Source organism: Rhinolophus sinicus, linkage group LG07 (genome assembly GCF_036562045.2).
Source record: "Rhinolophus sinicus isolate RSC01 linkage group LG07, ASM3656204v1, whole genome shotgun sequence".
Taxonomy (NCBI): domain Eukaryota; kingdom Metazoa; phylum Chordata; class Mammalia; order Chiroptera; family Rhinolophidae; genus Rhinolophus; species Rhinolophus sinicus.
Window position 1 is genome coordinate 105006246 of NC_133757.1, and position 24268 is coordinate 105030513.

The 24268-nt window shown below is 34.3% G+C and overlaps 1 protein-coding gene across 2 annotated transcripts in view; it reads left to right on the plus strand.

Moving 5' to 3' along the window:
- Positions 1-24268, plus strand: part of FBXW7 (F-box and WD repeat domain containing 7) — a 171381-nt gene that overhangs the window by 29122 nt on the left and 117991 nt on the right. For both annotated transcript variants that reach the window (XM_019722716.2, XM_019722739.2), the window contains exon 2: positions 7128-7176. The gene's annotated coding sequence lies outside the window, so the exon portion shown is untranslated. The remainder of the gene's footprint in view (positions 1-7127; positions 7177-24268) is intronic.

Below are 24268 nucleotides of genomic sequence, written 5' to 3' on the forward strand. Positions count from 1 at the left end.
TCTAACCTCTTTTACAGGCTTCTCTTCTCTTTGCTCATTAAAAATTATAATTTCTTGAATCTTGGTCCTAGGCTCCTTTCTCTTGCTTCTTTGTTCTTTCTCCCCAGGTAGTCTCACCACTTTGATTTCTACTTACAAGAGAATTACATCTGTTGCTCCAGCCCTTACTTATCTAAGTTGTAGTGCTATTTTATAATTCTACTTAGCTATCCCAGAAACAGAATGAGTCTAAATCGGACCAATTTCCATTCATGGTATTTAACCCTCGTCTACCTTCTTACATGCTACTTTCTTTTTTACTCCTTGCTATAGCCACACTGACCTCTTGGTCCAAATGTGGTATGTATTTTTCTCTAGAGCCTTTGATCTTGGTATTTCCTATATCCATATGCTCCCTACATTTCATTTAAAAAATACCCAATTTTTAATATATATCAAAGTTATGAGCATTAGTCATTAAGGAAATGCAAATTGAAACCACGAGATAACCACTAAAACCAACTTGAAGGGCTGAAATTAAACAGACTGCGACAACAAGTTTTCCAGTAAGACACCTAGAACGCCCATAAATTGCTGGCATGAGTTTAAAATGGTAAAGTCACTTTGGAAAGCCATTTGGCAGTTTCTTATAAATGTAAGCATTACACCTGTCTTGGGATCCAGCAGTTCTGCTCCTGGGTGTTTTCCCAAGAGAAATGAAAGCATATGTTCAAAAATGACTTTTTCAAGAATTTTTAGGGTGGATTTCTTCATAATAGCTAACAACTGGAAACAACCCAAATGTCATTTAGTAGGATAATGGGTTAAAAAGTTTTGGTATAGTCATCTAATGGAATACTACTCGGTCATGAAAAGGAAGGAGTCATGCAAAGTGATGTGGATGGCTCTGACAGACGTGAGCGAGATGCTGGATGCAGTGTGGATGAGTCCATTTACATTAAGCTCTAGAACGAGCAAAGCTGATCTCCGAGGAGAAAAAACATGGAACAATGGTTCAGTTCTTTGGTTGTGGGCAGCGGTGGTGCTCAACTGGGAAGAGGCCTTGGGGAGTTTCCTGAAGTGATAAAAACGTCCAGTATCTTACAGAGGTGTGGGTTAAAATAACAGTCAAGTTGGGTGGTAGGAGTGGACGGTTTAAATGAAACAAGCATGGCAGGATGTTGATGGTTGCTGAAGTTGTGTAATGGATAAATATGAGTTTATTATTATTCCGTTTATTTTGTGTGTGATTGAAGTTTTCAACATCAAAAGTTTTTAATGCGAAAGTTATGAAGACACATAAACAGCTCCTATGTTTTCACCCCCTGCTTAGTAAATAAAACCTGACCAGTATAATTCTCTTCCCTTTTGAAGCATATCTGATTCCACGACCCCTTCCCCCCACCAGCCACTTTCCTGAATCCTTCTTCGCTTTTAAACATTCTCCAAATATCAATCTAAAGGTCACTTCCTTGAAAGAAAGCCTTTCTTCACTCAAAACACTCACTAGGTTAAATACCTTTGTTATGTACTTTCACGGCTTTTATCACAGTTGTGATTTATTTGTTTGATAAGTTCATATCAATCTTTCCAGTAGACTAAGTTTTCACAGGGCAGAGTATATTTATTCATGCTGTCTTCGTGCCTAGCATAATACATTTATTGGATGATTGTGTTGGTATTGTTTTTTGTTTTTTTCTTTAATTAAAGATATAAAAATTGAAGACCTATTGCATACTTTGTTGGGTCAGTATGTTATAAAAAGTTATGAATGTGAGAGAATGATTGGTAGGTGATAATTCTTTTTGATTTTATTGGCATCTGTTAGAAAAGGAGCAAGAATTCTGTGTCCTTGGGTATGGGACCATATCCAAAAGGTCTGCCACACGTGGTTCCCAAATGCTCTTGAGTTTTATTATGTTTTCTTTCTAGTTTCTTACTCGGAATCCATGTGAATAAAAGACCCCTTTCCTATTTACAAAGATTATTCTAAATACCTCTTCTTTTTCTCTAATGTGCTTCCTCCTTTGCCTATTAGTTTTGGTGTTTATCAGGGATAACCATCTTTAAGGGCTTGTTGTTTTCTTATTTTTTATGCTGATGTCTGTATCTTTTAAACTTTGATATGCCTCACTTCCCAATGAAGGTATGAACTAATAAATAATAAAGATTGATATTTATTAATCTTTATTATTAAGGGTGGCCAGTTAGCTTAGTTGGTTGGAGTGTGGTGCTAATAACACCAAGGTTGCCAGTTCGATCCCCGCCTGGGCCACTGTGAGCTGCACCCTCCTTAAAAAAAAAAAAAAAAGAAGATACACATTAAAAGTATTGAAGGGGAGGAATTGTGTTTTGATTTTTGCTATTTTGTATTTTCGTGGAATGAATACTTGGTCAGTTTAACAAAGTAGTTAGAATCCTGCTATGATTGTTTTTAACTTTTGTTGCTTCCTGGGATACAGCATGCATATTGGTTGGGGGTGGGTGGGAGGGGTTGGACCCTGGTTCTGCTGTTTCCCAGTTCTATGACTGACGTGACTTAACTGCTTTGTCTATTCTGGTTATTAAAAATAGAAGCTTTTGGGCATTCGGATACCTCAGGAGTGACCTTTCTAAAAAAAACAGACCTGAGCACCATTTACCTTTTCTTATAACTTTTCAATGACTGCCCATTGCATGGAATGAAGTCCACATTGTAGAGCAATGCAAACATGGCTCTGACAGACAAGAACTGCCAGACATTTTCTACTAATTACTTACATGCACAATACATTCTAGGCTTACTAAATTAATTAAAAATTTCTGAATTTACTGGGGTGGTTTATGTATCTGTTTTCCATATAAGTATATGCTATTCACTAGGCCTAAAATATATTTTATTTAGCTTCTAAAGTCTCCTCATTGAAGAATTTTTAATCTTGTCTCAGTTAAACTAATTTATATCCTTCATGCTAACTCGTATTTAGTCATTAACACTATTATAAGCTATCTTACAGTCATTTTTCTAGATGCCTGTCTTATTCTAAAATTGAGCTGCTTGAGGGTAGGGACTGTGTATTCATCTTTGCAGTGTCTTCCGTGCCTTGCTTACTATAGTAGTTGATCAATTAATGCCGATTGGGTAAATGAACATGGTCGTTTTTCATTTTGAGGCTATTATAGGGGTTGTTCCTTTAGTTGTTTATTGGAAGATGGCACAGATTTCTGCACAGATTGGCTTTATGAGAAAGCAGAAGAGAATGATTAAAATACAAGTAGTTTCATCTAGGAATAGTTTTCTGAAGTTGGAACTAATATGTTAGTAAATTACCTAGAGTGGAAGGTCAAATTTCTAGAATGATTATGTTTTAGTTGTTAAAGTAAATGGCATGTAAGAGAATTTGTAAGTTCATATGGCAGAAACAGGGAAAAATTGCAAAGTTAGAGTCTCTGAGGTTTCTGATGTTTCATAGACTAACAAAAGGTTGCTTTATTAGCAGCATTAATGAACGAATCGCTTTATTGGCTTAGGCATACTGGTAGCTTTGTCGGGCCAAAGAGCTAAGAGTTCTTATTTCAATTCATGATTATGTTAGAGTAGTGAAGTGAAAGCCGTTGACCTTCTCTTAAGCAGAAAATAGAAAGTTTTTACCAACAGATTAAAGCATTAAAAGGAATGTGATGAACTATCTTATTATTGAATCACTTAAAAATTTGAGTTTTAAAAATCTTTTTGTGTACCGATTTTACAACAGTAGATTTTTTAAATAGACTGATTAATTGGTATTTAAAATAATAACTTTGATAGGATGATTTTGTAGAGTTAGGTCAAAATGATTGAAAAAACTGAATTATTAGAATGGATGAACTTGCATTTCTCTAAATTGTGATACATATAAAGAGCAATAATATGAGATACAGGAAGTATTGAACTTTAGAGAAGGTGTAGTGCCCCTCGGATGGCATACCTTCCAAGATACTTTTTATTTAAGTAAGTAAAATTCACTTTGCTTATTAGAATCATTTTGGATGTGCTGATTTGCGTCTGTTAATTTACATCAGAGATTAAAGTGGAAGGAGTCACTGTGGGCCTGCTTCTGAATCCAACTTCTTTAAAACAATAGTTTTAAACACCAGGAATTACTGAACTAAGATTTGTATAGTAGCGGTTCATTTAAAAATTCAAATTTCTACATGATGGAATATTTAAAATATTTTTAAAAATGCAGGGAAGAAAATAAGATGCTTGTGTATTCATACTGCCAAAATTAACAAATATTAACATTTTGCTATAATTGTTTCAGAATTTTAAAAATAAATTAAAAATATATTTGAAGATTACTAATTCCATTTTTGGCCTACTTTCTGAGAGGAAATTACTAATCTGAAAGTATCCTTTAAGTTTTTTTATACTTTTATGCACATATTTGTAAAAAAGATAAATAGTATTGATTGGTTTAAAATGTAAATAAATATATTGTTTACATACCTTTATATGTTGCTTTTTTCACTTGCTGTTTATTTCAAGAGTTATCCAGTAGTTACATATGTTAACATACATATGTATTTAAAGTGTGCGTATTTAACCTGTGTACTATTAGTTTGTTCCATGGTTTGTGATGTTAAGGTTTATTGGTTTAGCTGGTGCTGCCAGATCTCTCCATTGTAAAGGTATCTTTTTCCCTTTGGTAATTAGTCCATGCCTTCAGGCTGAATAAATAGTTTCTCTACAACTTTTCACCCAATGATTTTAACACCTATTGTTGATTTTTGCCTGAATCATTAATTACTTTGAGGTTTTCAAAATGATGATTTTCTAGTTCTGTTATTCTTCGCGCATTTATTAGCTGGCATTCTGTAAGGAAGACTTTCTACCCTCCTTCTTACATTATCACTTGGTCTCATGGATTCTTCTTTTATTTAGTGGACTAAGATCCATTATTGTTATATTTCTTTTGAAGGCTAAAATTGTTAAAATTTAGCCAGTAGGAACTCATTCAATCTGGTTTTTATGTCTCTTTGATATGTCCCATCATTTTTAGAACACTTACTTGCTTTCTGGCACAACAAATGTTCCATTCTTACCCTATACCACAAAATGGTTATTTCTCCATATTCCTCTTGGTGGACATTTGAAAACTATATCATGAGCACTGGATGTGTTCTGTATTACTGGACGTTGTTGCTTCTGTAGGGGCTCTTTTCATTGGACAGAACAAGGAAATATACTTAAAAAAGACCCACTAATATTTGTAATTCCAATCCAGTACCACAGGGTTCTTCTCTCCTCCTGTTCATATTTGGATCTCTCTTCTCCCACAGCGAGGATCCTGGTTCACAATAACATCAATATGTGTTTATTCATTTGCCCTGCCCTGCAATATACATGATGTAATACTGGAATTGCCACACCAATACCATTGCCAACAATAAACACAATAAGGAAGCAGAGTTTAAGATTTCTCTGCAGGTTTTTTGCTCATACAATGTATCTCAGTGAAGGTATGCAGTCAGAGTCCGATACTTATAAGTTATTTTAATTAATTATATTTTTAATGTCACCAGTTTGATAAGCATTTAGGTTCATTTGAGTTTGTTTGTATTCAGTTTTTTGCCACCCCCATTATTGATTTAATTTAATTGATTTTTTGAGTATAGTAAAACAGTAACATGGATAAAAATCAAAACTATATAAAAAGGCATTCTCAAAAATCTTATTCCCTTCTTTTCCGTTTTTAATATAAGCAGTTAATGCTACAAAATTTCCCTTTAAACACTCCTCTGCATCCTACTAATTTTGATATGTTGTATTTTTATTTTTATTTAGTTCAAAATTTTTTCTAATTTCCTTTGAGTCTTCTTTGATCTATAGGTTATTTAGATGTATTGTTGAATTCCCATATTTGGGATTTTGGGATATCTGTCTGTTACTAATTTGTATCTTAATTCTATTATGTAATACATGTTGTATTATTTTAGTTCCTCTAATTCTTTTAAATTTGTTAAGGCTTGTTTTAGTTTGGTGAATGTTTCATACACAGTGGAAAAGAATGTATATTCCTCTGTGGTTGATTGGAGTAATTTGGTTTTGAATGACAAGGGAAAATTTTTTTTTTAAGGGAAAATGTTTTAACCTTTTTATAAGATTAGACCTTAAATCCCAATTACTTTGTAGGCAGTGGGGTAATAGAAAAGGATACTGGGATTCTGAATATTTGGCTCTAGATAAGCCTGACTTTTACTAACTAGAATTTCAAATAAATCCTTTTGGGCTTTTGTTTTCCACATTTGTTAAATAGTATTGAAGGATTTGATTTTGCAGAGCCCTTCTTTTCTATTTACTTTTCAAATTTGTTGGTAGTGTCTATGAGAATGTCATCAGAATGTTGAGAGTCCATTCAAACTATTTGAGGTAATGTGTAAGTTTTGTAGAAATCGGGCAAGATGCTTGAAAGGATAAATACTAAGTGCTGTACCTTCTTTGTAAGGAGGTAGAAATGCATTATGAGAGGTTTAAAGTAAACATTTACATCTTTTAAAAAATTATGATAGTGTGAAATTTTATGAAGACATTTGAAAGATATAATAGGATTCAATTCTGTATAAGGTGGAGCTAAACTGTTGCTTTGCATTGGGTTGATTTGTGAGATGTTGTAAATAGGCCAAGTTGAATGGGTCATGGCTAATTTGAGAAATGATTTCTAATGCTTTGTTCCACATAACTCAAGATCTGTTATCTATGTAACTACTTACAACTCTTGACTGGCTGAGACCCCCGCTTTTTAAAATATTCTTCACCAGTCTAGCTTTAACTTTTCCTCCTGCAAAACTGAAATAGAAAACAACAGCAAAATAACAGTATTTTATAAACCTGGTTTATTATAGACCTCACTCGTTGTGGTCCAGTAAATCCTACCAATATCTTAATAATTCATGAGCTCTTCCATAAATTACATATAAAATTTCAATTATTTGTAAGATTAGGAAAAAAATTGTTTTTATTTATCATGTACCAAAGTTTCAGCATGTGATTTAGGCTTTTTACAGTATTGTATAAAAAAAAGCAAAAACAATTGCTCTTATATACATGGGTTTCTTGGGTAGATTTAACAGAGTAGGGTTAAATTCTGAAGTTGAAAAATTATATCTTATTATTATTTTTTATTTAGGGGGAGTCTCAACCATCAGCAGGATTTTAAAAGGCTATCTAAGTACTTGGTAAGTATACACTCTTCATGTTAAATACTTTGCATGTTACTTAAGTTTACATATAGGTTACATTAATGACAATTATAGTGGCCAGTGTAAGTTACAATTATAATTTATATTTCTTTCAGTTGTTACCTGGCACTAGAATTTCTTCTCTTTATATTTATTTTGATCTCCTTCTGATTCTTTCTACACACCATGTCCAAACAATTCTTTTAGAATACAGCCTAAGTACTCTAATAAGAGTTCAGAGTAAGAAATAGTCTTATTAGCAGGATGCTAATACTTTGTGAATGAAACTGGATTTTCTTCAAGTTAGATTTTTGTATCTTTTCTGTCAGCTGTTGATACTAGTACAGATTTCTTTCTAGCCATCCATTACTTGAGTCCTCCTTACATTAGTTCCTGTTCACCACAGTAAGCCAACATGAAAGACCAGTATTCAGTTCAGGCCCAGTGATGTTTTCTGTCGGGGCTACTCCAGATTTTTTGTATTAGCGTAGTAATATTAAAAATATGGTAGGTGTCTGTAGTTAAGAATTTCATAAACTTAGGACCGCACTAGATAACGTTTTTACTTTTTTTATTTTTGAGTAAAAGTAGGAGAGTTAATCTCAATGTGTTTTACTTTGACTACATAGTATTTTAGAGTTATGTGCAATGTGATTATATAGATACAACAATACTTTGGTTAATCATGATAGATTTTACAATTATTACGTATACTTCAACAATGGGGGTTAAGTACTGAGACATTGGTTAATCAAGTGTTATAATAAAGCTTTTGATGGCTTTAATGCAGTCAATGAAATATTTTTAAAAGGTCAACACATTTATTTGATTAGCCAAAAGAAACTTCCTAGCTACATGAAAAAATGTTTAATGATAAACATTTTATTATACTTTTTAATGTGTTTGAGACAATATTCAATCAAGTGATGTTTCTAAAATTCTGTAATAATCATAGTTGATGCTTAAATATTCAACAATTATATTTCTTTGTTTACTGTGTATTTATAATTTATAATAAATGTGACATTTTAGGAGCAAATGGTATTACAAGAATTTCTTAAATAAATTTTTACTAGTTTAAAATGTGGTAACTGATTTCTGGAGATACATTAAGTAGAAAACAGTCACTTAATGTTGTTACCTACCCCCATACATATAAGTTAGTTTGAGGGAAGTAATCATCTTCGCATTCTATATGTTTATGACACATACTTTATTTTTTGCAGATTTATTTGTGTTCAGTTACTGCTTTCTTGAGATATAGCTCACATACCAGAAAAGTCATCCCTAAGTGTATGATTCAGTGGTTTTTAGTATATTCAGCGTTTTACAATAATCACTACTATCTAATTTTAAGATACTTTCACATCCCCCTTCTCATGGCTCCCTGAGAAAAGCCCCTTTATCCATTAGCAATAACTTCCTATTTTTCCTTCAATCTCCTGCCCCCCACACCTTAGGCAGTCACTAACGTACTCTCAGTTTCTATGGCTTTGTCTATTCTGCACATATAAATTGTCCTTTTGTTTCTGGCTTGCACTTAGCATAATATTTTCAAGGTTCATCCATGTTGTAGCATGTATCATTCATTTTTATGGCAAAAAAATATTCCATTGTATATCATATTTTGTTTATCCGTTGATCAGTTGGTGGTTTGTATCTACTTTTTGGCTATTACTAATGCTTCTGCAATGAACATTTTTATACAAGTTTTTGTGTGGACATACGTTTTTATTTATTTTGGTTATATACGAGTACTTATAGGGGTGGAATTGCAGGGTAATATGAATACGGTAACTCTGTGTTTAACTCTGAGGAACTGTTAAAATGACTGCAGTATTTTAGAAGTCCATCAGCAGTGTGTGAAGGTTCCAGGTACTCCACACCCACAGACACTTGTTATTGTCAGTCTTTTTGTATTTTCGCTATCCCAAAAGTTGTGTAATGGTATCGTGTTTCCCCCAAGATAAGATGTAGCCGGACCATCAGCTCTAATGCGTCTTTTGGAGCAAAAATTAATATAAGACCCGATCTTACATAATACAAGACCAGGTATAATATAATATAATAGAATATAACATAACATAAGACAGGGTCTTATATTAATTTTTGCTCCAAAAGACGCATTAGAGCTGATGGTCCATCTTATTTTCAGGAAAACACGGTATTTCATTGTGGCTTTGATTTTTATTTCCATATGACTAATGATGAGCATTTTTCCATGTGCTTATTGACCCTTTACACATGTTCTTTGGAGAAATATCTGTTCAAGTCCTTTGCCCGTTTTTTAATTGGATTGTCTTTTCATTGTTGATTTGTGAGCATTCTTTATATATTCTAGAAGCTAGTTTGTTATGAGATATATGATTTGTAAATACTTTCTCCCATTTTGTGGATTGTCTTTTCACTTTCTTTCTGGTGTCTAATGAAGCACAGAAGTTTTTAATTTTGATGAAGTCCAAATTATCTGGTTTTTCTTTTGTTGCTGTGCTTTTAGTGTCATATTACAAACTCAGTTTTAAATAAATATTCATTGATTGTCTAGGTCTGTGACAAGGTTTTAATTTTGACAGAATTCTAAAGCTTTGGTGTTTCCTGTATTTGACAGCCTAAGCCCAAAGGAAGCAATTATCCTCGTATTTGTGCTTCGATTCCTTAGCTAATTGTTTTAAGCAAAACATTATGTGTTGATCCCATGTGTTACCATGAAAGTGTTAGCTGTGTGTGACATGTTTATTGATATTCCTCTTGTGAATTTAGTGTTTTGGGTTGGGAGAAGAACTTAATACTTTAGTTTATCAATCTAATAAATACTGCCATAATTTATTAGATTTTATACCTTAATAAAGCCATTGCTTTTTAGGCTAAGAGTATTAACAGTTCTTTTTATCTTTTCCTGTGAAGAGACAATAGATTTTGAGACTCTTAATGATTTTAATCTTGTGCAGGTTATTTGTAAGCAATACTATTTCAATGTTTTTGTTATGCATGTATAAAATGTGTATTTTCTTCTGCTTGATGAAGTATATGTCTTCTTAATTTTTCTGGGAGCATTTTAGTTTCTTATTTTTGTCATTATGTGGCTTCTTTTATCAATTGAAGGCATATTTCAGGATATTTTGGCCTACCATGTTTAATTTTTTAAGAGAAATGCCATATAGCAGTGGGATGCCACCATTCTTAGCATTGGCTTTCTATGTAAGGGCAAAAGGATTGTAATGTAGTATAATAAATGTATTTTTATCAGGGAATTTATTTTTGTTTATATCTTTTGTATTATCCAAAATTCTGTGTTAATTTCATATTCTGAAATTAACATATTCTGTGGTTAATTTCGAATAACCAAAAGTCTGTTTTAATGAAATTTAATAGAGCTAAAATTATTGGTATTCTTCTTGTTAGTTGATTGTAAATCATGGTTTTCATTGGATAACAATTACTTAAGTGCCCATTGGATGGGTACTGTTGTTCTTCACATTGATGTTTTTGTAGTTTGTGTTAGACTATCCATGGACATTTTGCAATGGAAAAGGAAATAAAATCTGATGTTATGTCATTCGTGATGGTGTTAAATTTTCCATTGTGATAAAAAATAAGGACAAGATTTAGTTGAGAGAGTTGTGTCCTCCTATGGTGTATATCAAATGCGGTAATTAAGAGAATTTTGATGACCTGTTTATGGCTGAATTAAGGCAAAATGGCTTTTGTGCACTGTTCTTTCCCCTTTCCCTCCTCTTGTTCTGTATGCTTACTGACATAATACTTGAGTATATATTAATTCTCTGAGTTTTATATTTGAAATGGGGATTTAATGTTAACCAGAGACCCCTTTTTTTTTACAAGGGTAAAAAGGATTACCCTTTGGTTAAGCCACTAATTTGTCTTTAACATCAGTAGGGCCTGCTGTATACTCTATGTACTAGCAGCTTCTCAGCACATGTCCTAGAGTTTGCTACTCTGCTTATCCTAATACTCCTTGGAGATATTGGTCAGAGCTGTAAGGATGGAACAATTAAACTCTTCTTCCTCAGAATGCTCTTCCACTATTTATTAAATTCAGGAAAGGTCAGCTGTTGGATTTCGATTATTCTAAATGGCACACATTTTTGCACAAATTTCTGAAAACCATTGCATGGTAGTATTAACTCCCTTTTCTCCCAGTATAGTTACAGAAGTAAGCACATAATGCAGGGAAGTTTTCCTAAAAGCTTCTTCCTTTAGAACTCACTCTTTAAATGAAAAAATTAATCCAGATTAACCCACATTCAATCTAGTAGCCATCTCAATTTTATTCTTATTAATACTCAAGATTTCCATTCTCCTGATCTACTTCACAAATTTCCCAGTCTATCATCAATCTAAATAATTGCAGCCATTCATTTCTTCTGTTTTGTTCCCTGTTTGTGGACTGCCTAGCTTTGTTACAGTTGTATCAGTTTACTGTCTTGGGAGGTTCCTGGTATATATTCACACTTCCTCTCCTAGTTTAGCCCCAGTGCTTCCTGGTAATCCTTACGTCTTTTTGCTCTTCTATTTCATTCCATGTATTAGTTATTTGCAACCTTTCCACTGTCCTCAAGTGATCAGTCCTTTCCCTCTTTTTCTTATTCCTTTTTCATTTCTTATTTTATACTTTTTCTTTCCTCAGTCTGTCTTTCATCAAAGAATAAGATGTTTTTATTTCTCTAGAAAGCTACCATCTATATTCTTAATCTTACCCCTTCTTTCCTTCAATGGAACCCTTGCTGTTTTCTGTGTTCTCTCTCTTATGCTCTGTGCTGGGTTCTCTGCCTTATCACACTTGACCTTGAAAAATACCTTACTTCTCTTCTTCCTATTCCCATTATCACTGGGTTTGTTTTATTTATAGTCGATTCTTAAGTGTCCAATTTCTTAACTCTTATTCAACCACCTTCTGCAGTTTGACTATTGTTTCTACTAGTGTTCTGCTTCCTCATGTAACAGAAACCACTTTTCGCACAAAACCAGGTAGATAGGCATTGGTTATGCTGATGTTAAAATGCTCTGTATCATCCCAAAGACTGAGCCCCAGTTGCCAAACCTGTATCTTTTATTTTCCATCCTGCCCTATCTTGTTTAGCATTGGGTATTTTGCTGCTTCTTAACATTCACTTCTGTCTTTGTCTCCTGTAATACTGTACTTTAATGGCTCTTTTGCTCTGACTAAATGTTTGTTTTCTTTATTATTGCTTTTTGCTTTATATACCTCTTAAGTAGTATAGACTGGATTAAAGCTTTGCTCTTTACTCCTCCTCATTAAGTATCATTTTTAGGAGATGGTCTGTTTTCATTATGTAAATTAACACAAATTTCTGATGACTCACAAATGCTGCATTTCCTTCATTGCCTGTTTTATCTCAGTCATTATGTCCTCAGCACCCCAACATTGTTATTTTGCAAGCTGAAAAATTTTGCCCTGTACAGCTCTTGCTTGATATGTGATTGGAACTCACTAAATGGTTTTTGAATCAGTGAATGAACTTTTTATCTGAGTCTCCCAATCTGTTCAGTTTTTTTAGATAATGATTTTAACCATTCACCTGGTCTCATGCCACAGGCCCTATAACATTTGTGACAAACACTTGTGTACACTTCTGTCAACATCAGTTATCATGTTTTGGTCCTAACCTTAACTGATTAACGAGGCAGATAATCTTATTTATGGATGGTAGAAATAAGGATCAGAGAGATTGTGATTTACTTACGGTTTTATAGGCAGTGGTGGAGTTGAAAGTTAAAATTAGTTTCTGATTACATGTTTCCTGGTTTTCATAGAAAATGCTTTCTAATGATAAAAGCAATATACAGGCAAGAAATTTCTCTGAGTTGAGTACTAGTGAGTTAACGAGAGAAGACTGGAAGGTACTAGTACTTTAAATTCTTGTGTGATGAGACCAAAGTCCTAATTTGGTGGAAGGAATATAAGTCAAGGATGTGAGAAGTTTTTCAGTCAACATTGATAGAATTTGGAGGTTTTGATATTTGATAATGAAGCCAGAAAGTAGTTGAGTGAACCATCCCTCAGATAACAATGATAAATTCTGGTTAAAATATTGAAAGAAAAATTCCCAACTATTTAAAAGGAGTGGCAAGTGACCAAAAGGAGGCAGCAGCCTGATGAGAGGTGGTCCTTCAATGCCTGCAGCTGCCATGTGTGAGAATGGTATGTTTGCAGCTTTCTGGTCTTTGGGTGCACCCCAGCCCTCGGTGGTCCCAGTGGGATAGGACAGAAGCTGGGGCTAGCCACGCAGCTGGAAGTTTACTGAGGGACATCCTGGAAGCAAGAGAACCACTGAGGAGGTAAAGAAAAATGTGCAAGTTTTCGTCAGCCCATCGTTATCACAAGCAATTCTAAAAGAAGGAAGATTTCATTTGGAAAGGGTTCTATTGGGGGGAAATGGCTGAATATCACTATTTTACACTATTAATAGTATACACTAAATTTCATTTGTTTAGTATTGTTACTTGTAATGGATGACTGGCTACTTCTTTAACTCAGAGTAAGTATAGTACATCTTTATTTATATAGTAACGTATTTATATATATATAGTATATCCCCAGACCTTGCTTTTGAGGATTTCTGACTTGTCTGAATCCATTTGTTATGAAAATTAGCAATTCTAGCTCCAATATGATTGAAAGCATTATGATAAATTATAAATTCTGTAGAACATATTGTGCATAGTAAAACAATTTACAATGTTTTTGGATATAACTATTTTAATAATACATCATACACTGTGTTTTTTTAAAAGTGGCATATCATGGTCATAGTTTTGTTTTTCAATAACTTAGGGTTTCCAGTTTGATTCTCACTTGTTACACAGTGATGCCGTTTGAGAGAATTTAGTTTGACTCATCCCTGACTTTTAGAAGTAGACATGTTAATGCTCTAGCTTTTCTCCCTAGATTCCCTTCTTTCCCCTTCTCTGAAGCCAGTTAAAACCATTCTTCATTTTGTAGATACAGCTATGAATATACTTACAGGTATGGTTCCGCCTGCTCCCACCCATCCCTGTTATCCACAGGCAGTCAGAAGCTGTTATTAGGGATTTGTAAAGCATTTCTTCCTGTAGTTTGTAGTACAAAGGAAACTGGTGTATGTATTGTAGTACTGACTATGCTTTTCCAAACTGTGCTTCCTGCCCTGCCCGCCCCCTGGTTTGGAACCACTGCTGCGTGAATGCTGCCATATGACACCTCACATCACCACGGCTGCCTGAACTGACAGCTGTCTGTAAAAGGAATCTTGAGAGTGACTGTTTGGTTTGCTCTTTGCTTGTTTTAGCTACTCTGGTAGTTAATTTGGCTTTGGTACTGTAATCCCTTATTTACCACAGGGAGATGGAGTAATGCCACCATCTTGCTTACTAAGCAGAAGAAACTAGTGTAAAGAAGTGGGCTTTGTTTTACTGTAGAGTCAGCTCGATTGGAAAAAGTGGAAGTGCTGATGGTTTTGAAAATGTGATGATACTGAAGTGATCCCTCTGTCTTGACTAGTTTTCTTACAGTGTTAGTGATAGACTGAATGCTGTTTTAGGTAGTCGGGTCATGTTGTCGTGTGAACTAGCTGTGCTATGTAGGCGGGTAACGTATACCACTTTCCTAGACAGGGCTCCTCACCTGTTTTTTGCGGCCATTTCACTGCACCTGGAAGTGAACATGCAGAGAGGGAGTAATTAGATCCTAATCCCATACATTAGCTCATACCAGTTAGTTGTGGTTGTCTGGCTATGTTAGGGCTGTACTGGCTCCAAAGTGGAAAAGATTGAATTGCTTATCTGTCTCTCCTCACATGCCAGAACTTTCCTGTGACCCATAGAAGTGACGTAGCAAACTGAACATAGCCTGGCGGTTCCCAGTTACAAGTTCCTACCCCTCCTCTTTTTTGTTTTTTCCTCCCACTTTCTTGTCATATTCACATTGTAAGCAGTTCTTCCCAGTTAGAAGCAAGTTCGTCCTTAATGGAGCTGGGTTACAAAGAAATGGGGCTGTGACAGCAATCTAGCATGAGATTATTATGCTGTCGTCGTCTTTGAATGAACAGGTGGATGTTTATGAGATGGTGGCTTGCCTAAGATAATACTGCCTCCTGAGACTTGTCTGACTTAGCGTCCAGATGTGTTGATTTTCTTAGTGTCTCTGCGCTGTGCTGGATCATGTACATCTGGATCATTCTTTTTAGTTGACTAAGCTGATACATATCTTTTATCTTTTGAGAGTTAAAAATGTCAGAAGGCTCATTGAAAATTTATTAGAAACTCTCAGAAAGTGTAACTAAATGTGCATCATCACTAGTATAGTTTATTTTTAACTAGTGTGTCAATCTGCTTAGAAAGTTTATTTTAAACATCAAATTACAAGCTTCCTGAACTTTCTCCTTTTTTAAATGGGGTTAGGGAGGATAGGTGTGGTGGAGAACGCCATTGGAAACTGAGTACCACCACCCTTTTCCTTTACTTTCTAACTGGAAATCTTTTCTGAATTCCACAGAGAGTATCTGTGTTCCTACACCAATTCTCTGACACCAACTGGGTGTCCCACAATTCAATTCAGTTCAATTCAGACACTAACTACCCATAGTTAGTATTATATTCCACAAGTTCAAGGTCATGTTTCCCAGGAAGACTGCCAGAAGTGGGGTCCCTGGCAACCTGCATTTCTGTCTGACCTGGCTGCAAATTCCGAGATTTCCCCAAGTACCCTTCATGTTGGATAATTTGATAGACTGATTCACAGAACTCACTGAAAACCCTATACTTAGGAGCACGCTTTTATTATAAAGGATACAACTCAGGCACAACCAAATGAAAGAGAGGACGGGGGTGAGGTCTGGGGTGGGGGTGGGGAGAGATTCCATCTCCTCTCCTGCTACCGGGGGCATACCACCCCCCACTATGTCAATGTGTCCACCAACCTGGAAGATCGCTTGAGTCTTGATATTTATTATTTTTATTGAAGTTTCATTATGTCACCTATGATTTTCATTAGTCAAACTATGATTAACTAAATCATAGGCTTTGTGACTGAACTCAGTTTCCAACCTCTCTCTCTGGAGATTCGAGAGGTGGGGCTGAAAGTTTTTCTGGTGACCAGCCTCATCCTGAAGTTATCTAGACACCACCATGGGTTACCTTGTTAAACATAAATTCAGGTAGTTGATAGGGGCGCTGACAGAGTTAGTATCAGAACTGAAGAATCGTTCCTTTAACTTCTGCCTTCTGACTCTGGGTAGATGTGTCAGAATGGAATTGTAGGACACCTCGTTGGTATCAGAGAATGAATAACAAAAGATGCTCCACGGGTTTGTGAGTCTCTGCTAGGAACTGGGGCCAAAGACCATATGTATGAGTATGTGTATATATACTCATACATACACACTTACGTACATATGTATATTTGATTTTACTACAGTATCAATGTAATATCTTTGATTCTTTTATCTTTTGAGTTGTCTTTGGGATTCTTTGTCTCCGGACTGTTTATTAGGATCCTACCAGAGAATAGGTTTCAGATTTCTAATTTCTCTGCTTCATTTTCATGTTCTAATTTTTAAATTTTAAGTTTGCTTTTATTGAGATAAATTAGTGCATAATTTGATGAGTTGTAACATGAAACAACTCATGAAACAACTACATTCAACATAATGAGTATATATATCGTCCCCCGGAAACCTCTTTGTAACTCTGTAATTCTTCCTTCCCTCCCCCCATTTCCAGGCAGGCACTAGTTTTACTTTCTGTCACTTATGGGTTAGTTTGTATTTTCCTGAAAATTATATAAGTAGACATGTATCTCCTCTTTTATCTGGCTTCTTTTCCCCAGCCCAGTAACTTTGAATTCATCCATATTTTGTTGAGTGAACTTTCAATACTTTGTTCCTTTTTTTTATTATGGAATAGTATTCCACTTTGGGCATATATCACAGTTTGTTTTCCATTTATCTGTTGCTGCAATGGGTTGTTAACAGTTTTTGGCTGTTATAAATAAAGCTGCTACAAATGTTTGTATGGCAGATTTTTAATGTGGACTTGTGCTTTCATTTTTCCTGAGTGGAATAACGGAGTCATATAGTAGGTATATGTTTACCTTTATAAGAAACAAGATCCATGTCCTTTGGATAACTATGTGCAGGTGTTTTCCAGTTTGTGGCTTGCCTTTTCATTTTCACTAGTCTTTTGAAGTTCAAAAGTTTGTTATTTTGAAGAAGCCCAGTTCATATAGATATAGATATAGATACACACATATATGTATATACACACACATATACACCCCCCACACACACACATACACAGAGGGTGTCAAAAAATGTATACACATTTTAAGAAAGAAAAACTACATACCGATATCAAGAGATGAATACAAGTCACATTTGACTTCTGCAGTTACAAGAGGTGCTCAAAGTGGTTACCATCAGCGTCCAGACACTTCTGATTATGGCGACCTACTGCTTGAGCAACATTGACCAAAGTGTCCACTTGTATACATTTTTTTGGCACCCCCGGTATATAGATATATTTATATTTCATGCTTTTTGTTTTGTGTTGTGGTAGGTTGAGTAATATACCACCCTGCAAAGATGTCCATGTTCTAATTTCCAAATCCTGTGAGTATGTTATCCTAAGAGGCTAAAGGAACTTTACATATGCGATTAGGTTAAGGATTTTGAGATGGGGAGATTATCCTGGATTATCCAGGTGGGCCCAGTGAAGTCACAGACTCCTATAAGAGGGGGTAAGAAGGTCAGGGCAGAAAAGGCAAGGAAACAGATTCTCTTTTAGAGCCTCTAGAAAGAGCATTGGCCTGGCAACAGCTTTTTAGCCCAACTGGAATTAGCCCAGTTAAGCTGATTTTGGACTTCTGACCTTAAGAACTGTAAGATAATAAATTTATGTTGTTGTATGCCACCAAGTTTGTAGTAATTTGTTACAGCAGCCATGGGAAGGTAGTAAGATTTTGGTACCCAGAAGTAGGGGTGTTGCTGTAAGAAATTCCTAAAAATGTAGAAGTGGCCTTGAAATTAGGTAATGGGTAGAATTTTGAGGAGCGTGATAGAACAATTCTAGATTGCCTGGAATGTACTGATGGTAGATACAGAGATGTTAAAGCCTGCTGGTGAAGCCTCAGAAGGAAGTGAGGAGACAGCAGAGAAAACTTACGTCATCTTAGAGAATACTTAAATCATCATAAATAGACTTGGTAGAAATGTGGATGTTAAAAATGCTGAAGATGAGGACTCAGAAGAAAGTAAGGAGCATGGTAAAGAAAGCCTGTAGCTTTGAGAAATATCCAAACTGACACAAGCAAAATTTTGGTGGAAATATGAACGTTACAGGTGCTGCTCATGAGGACTCCAAAGGAAATAAAGAACATGTTATGGGAAACTGGAGTCAAAGGGAGCCTTAGATAGCAACAGAAAGCTTACCTGGATTCTGCCCTGTACTCACATGCTAGCTCTGTTCTGTCTTGCCTTGGTATTGTAGCCGTCCTTTGTGTACTGTAACTTTGCTCTTCTATTATGTGCTTGCATAAAGTACTTTAGTTTTAATTAAAGTGAGAAGTTTATATTTTTATATAAATTAAATTTGTGTTTAAAAAGTCTCAGTATTCTTGAGAACAAACTTGTTAGAGCATATATACTTATTCTTGAGATGTCATTATTACTACAGTCTTTCTGCAGTTTCCCTTTGAATAAATGAGTATGTAAAAGCAATTTGCTATACAACCTTTAATTTCTGGATTTTCCTGATCTCTTTTTTTAAAAGCAAAACAAAAACTATTTAAAAAATCATATGAGGTGTGATCGAAAAATATGGTGAATGTTAAATTTTAAAAATTTATTACAGTAAAAGACACATTGCCATTAATCTCCTCAAAATACCCTTCCTCGCTTCGAACATACTTATTCCATCGTTCTTGCCACTTTCTGAAGCAGTTCTTCTGGAAGACTTCCTTCGTGAGTGTTTTACTTCATCCTCCATCATGACAACTCTCTGTGTCACAGATAGCGTCTGGTACAGAAGTTTCTATCAAGTAAAAACATGGTGTGTCCTCATCCACCTCATTCACTGGACCTGGCACCGTGTGACTTCTGGCTCTTCCCCAAAGTCAAAATGACCTGGAAAGGAAACGTTTTGAATCGATTCAGGATATCGAGGCAGCCATGACAGCACAACTAAAGACACTCATGAAAGAGGACTTCCAGAACTGCTTCAGAAAGTGGCAAGAACGGTGGAATAAGTGTGTTCGAAGCAAGGGGGAGTATTTTGAAGGGGACTAATGGCAATGTGTCTTTTACTGTTATAATTTTTTTTAAATTTAAACATTCAGCATATTTTGTGATCACACCTCATATTTTGAACTCATTTTGAATTAAAATGAAAAAGCATACATGGGTTTCATTTAGATATCCTTATGTATTATTGACGAAGATTATTTAGAAAATACAAATGCATTGTTTGTTAGAATACAGTTGACCCTTTAACAACATGGGTTTGAACTGCATGGGTCCACTTATATGTAGACTTTTTTCAATAAATACCTGTACTGTTTTCAGTCTGAGGTTGGGAGCCTGTGGATGCAGAGGGCTGACGGTATGCATTGATCTAGCCATTTTATCTAGGGGACTTGAGCATCCTCGAATTTGGTATCCGTGAGGGGTCCTGGAACCAATTCCCCGTGGACCCCGAGACTTAAGACAACTTAAGTCTCAGTGGAGTAAGAAGTTATATCCAGCTTTTCGATTGCACGAGGGTTGAACAACCCCTGTGTTCAAGGGTCAACTATAATATTAAATGGTAGCTTTTTTTAATGGTTATTATTTATTAGTATAATACAACATATAGTATCTGTGTATTCAGTCTTCACCCTATTCTTCCAAGTCTTTTTCTTCTGTATTCTAGGGTTTTTATTTTGTCTATTTTTTTGGAAGCAAGAATTATATAAAACAGTAATCACTATATTTTAAACCGTTGCCAAGTTGAAAGTCAATGTTTAAATTTAAAACATTTAGTGCTATTTAAGTGTGGAATTCCTAAATATTATAGTTCCCTCTTCTGTCTTTTCAGAGCTATTACACCATGTTAAATTTTTCAAATTAATTTCAACAAGTATTCAAAAATTACCAATAGACTTAAGTTGCTATTTGATTCTCTGGATTTAGAAGGATTTTTATGTCAGCTACCTATATCTCTAGTATTTCTTTTGAGATTGGAATTTGGAATAGTTATTATCAAAAGTTATTTGAGAAATTGAGGTACAAAGTGAGTGACAGTGAAGACGTGTGCAGTTTCAGAATATAGGTCAGGTAACATGGTTTCTGCAATTCAATGGTATATAAAAAAGAGGAGTGTGGGAGTTGCTCTCAAGTAAAAGAGATGTAAGAAACATAATAACCATATACAAAGAGTGGTTCTTGTTTGGATTCTGTTTAGATTAAATTACTTAGAAAAAACATTTTTGAGACAACCTTGGAAATTCAAATATTGACTGGTATTAGTTAATACCATGAAAACTATTATTTTCATGGGTGTGATATAGTGATTTTGTGATTATGTAAGGCGATGTAATAATTTAAATAAAATTATTTAAAGATACATGATGTGTATGGATGGGAGTGGGAATGACATGATGTCTGAGATTGACTTAAAAAAATCTCAAAATAAGAATAAAAGACAAATACAGCAATATTGGTCATATCTTGAATAGTTGTTGAATATGGGTGACGAGTAGATACGTAGGAATTCATTATACTCTTCTCTCCTGTATAACTAAAATTTTTCATTTAAAAAATTCAATTTTTTATTCATTTACCACAAGTTTTGCTGTTGTTGCTCCTCTCCCAATATTTAAAAAAATATTCTTAAAGCTTTAAAAATATTAATTATATTCTTAATAAGAAAATGAGGTATTTCCTGGCCATTTTGTCCTTCCTTCTGATTTTTTTTTTTCCTCCCTAGCAGTTATCACCGTCTACTACAGTAAATATTTATTTTGTTTGTTGTGTGTCTTCTCCCCCTGGAATAACCAAGTTCAGTGAAGGCAGGGGGGATTTTTATCTGTTTTGTGTGTTGGTCCATCTTCATTACCTATATAACACATGGTAGGTGTGTAGTAAATAGTTGAATGAGTGAATAAACGAATGAATGGGAACCAGAGCTCTTGAAAAACTGAGGACATGGGGTTTGGTCAAGGACAGAACCAAGGAGAACCCCCTTGAAAATTAACCCTGTGGGACTTACGAAGAAAATGTAGGCTAGTATATACAAATTTAGGGGGTAAGATGCCATCTCTCCCTCATTTGACTGCAAAGCCTTAAAATATCAAACTTTCAACATATTCTCAGCAATAGGAATTGCTATAAAATAATTCAATTATACTGTAATTTCTCTGATTGTCTTTCATATAGTCTTAAAAGTTTTTCTTCCCTAATCATCTCTTTACTACTGAAAGGCAATCTCTTTTGGCGATGTATTTTATTTAAAGTTTATGTATTCTCAGGAAAAAAAATTTTTTTTAAAACAAGTGATTTTGTATAGGCAAGATGAATTTTAGAAACTGTTCTTACGGTTTCTTTTTATATTAAAAATATATAATCTTGCATTTTTCCTTTTCCTAAAAACTGATTTTTTTTTTTCAATCTATATGTGTTTGCCAGCTAAATTTTAATGTCTTGCTGCATGGACATCATAATTAGCAGTTATCTATTATACATCTTTTAAAAAAATAGATTTAGTTTTCAACAGTACTGTGAGACACAGCTGGCAATAATAATACTCAATAATTAAGATGACTGAAAGTTGAATATTAAAATGACATCAGTGAATACTCAGAAGCATTTTATATTTGATATTCTAAAGTGAATGCTTTTAGAATCACTGCTTTTAAAATTACTGAAGTTGTTTTAATAACTCCAAACTGTAAGCCTTGATTTAAGGAAAAATGTGAACAGAAATATGTAGTGAGTCTCAGTTTATTTGGCTTGGGACCCCTTTACATTCTTAAAAAATTATTGAAGACCCCAAAGAACTTTGATTTATTTGGGTTATATCTCTCAATAGTTACCCTAGTAGAAAGTAAAACTAAGTTTTAAAAGTGTTCATTTATTAAATTCACTTAAAAGTAATAGCTAATTACATGTTAACACAATTAACATATTTTTTTTTTGGAAATAGCCATATTTTCCTGAAGTGAAAAAAATTAATGAGAAAGATGACATTGTTTTATATATCTGCAAATATATTTGAAGTTTGGCTTAATGGAAGAAAGTTGAATTCTCATATTGGCTTATACATTCAGTCTTCTCTCTATATATGATATGTCGTCTGAGGAAAACTTACTAGTGTGTACTCGAGACATGGAGAGTGAGAAACACAATTAGCATCTTAATATTATGAAAATAATTTTGATCTCATAGACTCCATGTAACGGTCTCAGGGATCCCAAAGATTCATATTTTGAGAACTGCTAGAATTATTTCTCACAGGAATACATATATGGCAATATAGAGTTTTAAATGAAAGAATAGTTTTAAAAAATACTCTCATATCGTAGTGTCCATTGGGTAAGTTTCTATTTGATACATTTTGCTTTAGGGTAACTATTGAAGTTAGCTTGTGCTTACTTAATAAATTTGGGCATTGAGGGAGGATGGTCTGGTTTGTAAATTGCACATCTTTTAGGCTACCTTGTAGAATGGTGACCTTATTTCTCAGAGAAGTAGAAATTAATTAAATAGAAATAGATTGTTAAATTTTTGAAACAAGTTTTTGATATTTAGAGTTTTGCAATTAAGGCAGAAAGCTCAACATTAAAATGCAGTTTATTTAAAAAATAATGTTGCTTCATTGTTATTAGTGAGCAAATATTAGTATTCTCTTTTTAACCATATCTACAGGTAGACTATTAAAGTTAAATATTAACCGTTTTTCCTAAACAATATTATGTTTCTTTTTCTGATAGTTTTTAAGGCTTTATTTTTGTTGGTTTGCCGCCGCCTTCTATCTGTATGAATCAATAGTACATTAAATTATTTGACACGGAAGGAAAAATAATATGTAATGAAAATAGCCCTTATTGCTTCCATTCTATTTTAATTATAACTAATGTAAGATCCAGAGGGTATTGGTGAAGCATTACATGTCTAGTTATTTCACAAGTAATCTATACTTTGGGTCTTTTATTTCATAGTTTTGTTTAAAAACAACATTGATGCTGAGTAGCTAGTAAAATACTTTAAGTAATAGCAAAATGCATTTGGTGGGGATTTTTATTGATGCTTGTCTATAATATTAGGTGCAATGATTTATTTATAGGCTTTTGTTAATTATAAAGGTAATGAAAATCTCAATTATTTGGGCATGTTACACATGTGTTGATAATATAAATCATAGGAGGTTTAAATGCTCGGGACATTGTTCTACGTTAGGATGTTGTGTTAATTTTTTCATTACCTCTCTTGGCTTCCCAGTCTCGCACGTTAGCTAGGAGGAGTGTGCATCAGCTGTAACAAGCCCTTTCCCCCAGTGTGTCTGACGTGCATCTGAAAATATGACAGATTCTAGATTTTAGAAGTTCTGTTGTTAAATCGTGTAAGAAACTTAAACTGATAGCACTTCACATTTTCCACATAATGTGCTCTTTCGATGAATAGCTGTGAAGCAGCGCGCAGGAAAGGCAGTTCTTGGCAATACCAGCTCAATTGCATCTGCAGATGAGGATTTAAAATTCTATGCAGCAGACAGTACCTCCAGCAGGCGAGTAAAAGGTTACTGCATTATTTTGCTTGTTTGTTTCCACAGCCTTTATCTACAACAGGTTTTTCAAAAAAATTCAATGTGAAGTGCATGCATGTTTTTAGATATTCTGGAAATTGATTTAAGTATAACATGATATCAAAAGGGCAGTGCAAGGTGAAGGAAGAGGCAATACTGGCTCTTTTTAGCTTTAAACCAAGGAAGAAATTGAGCGTGAGGCATGCACAAATAAAGAACCTTCCAATGCCACAGAAAACAGGAAGTTTTTATAATATACATTTTAATTAAAGGTGTTTCTTATTGCATTTAGTTT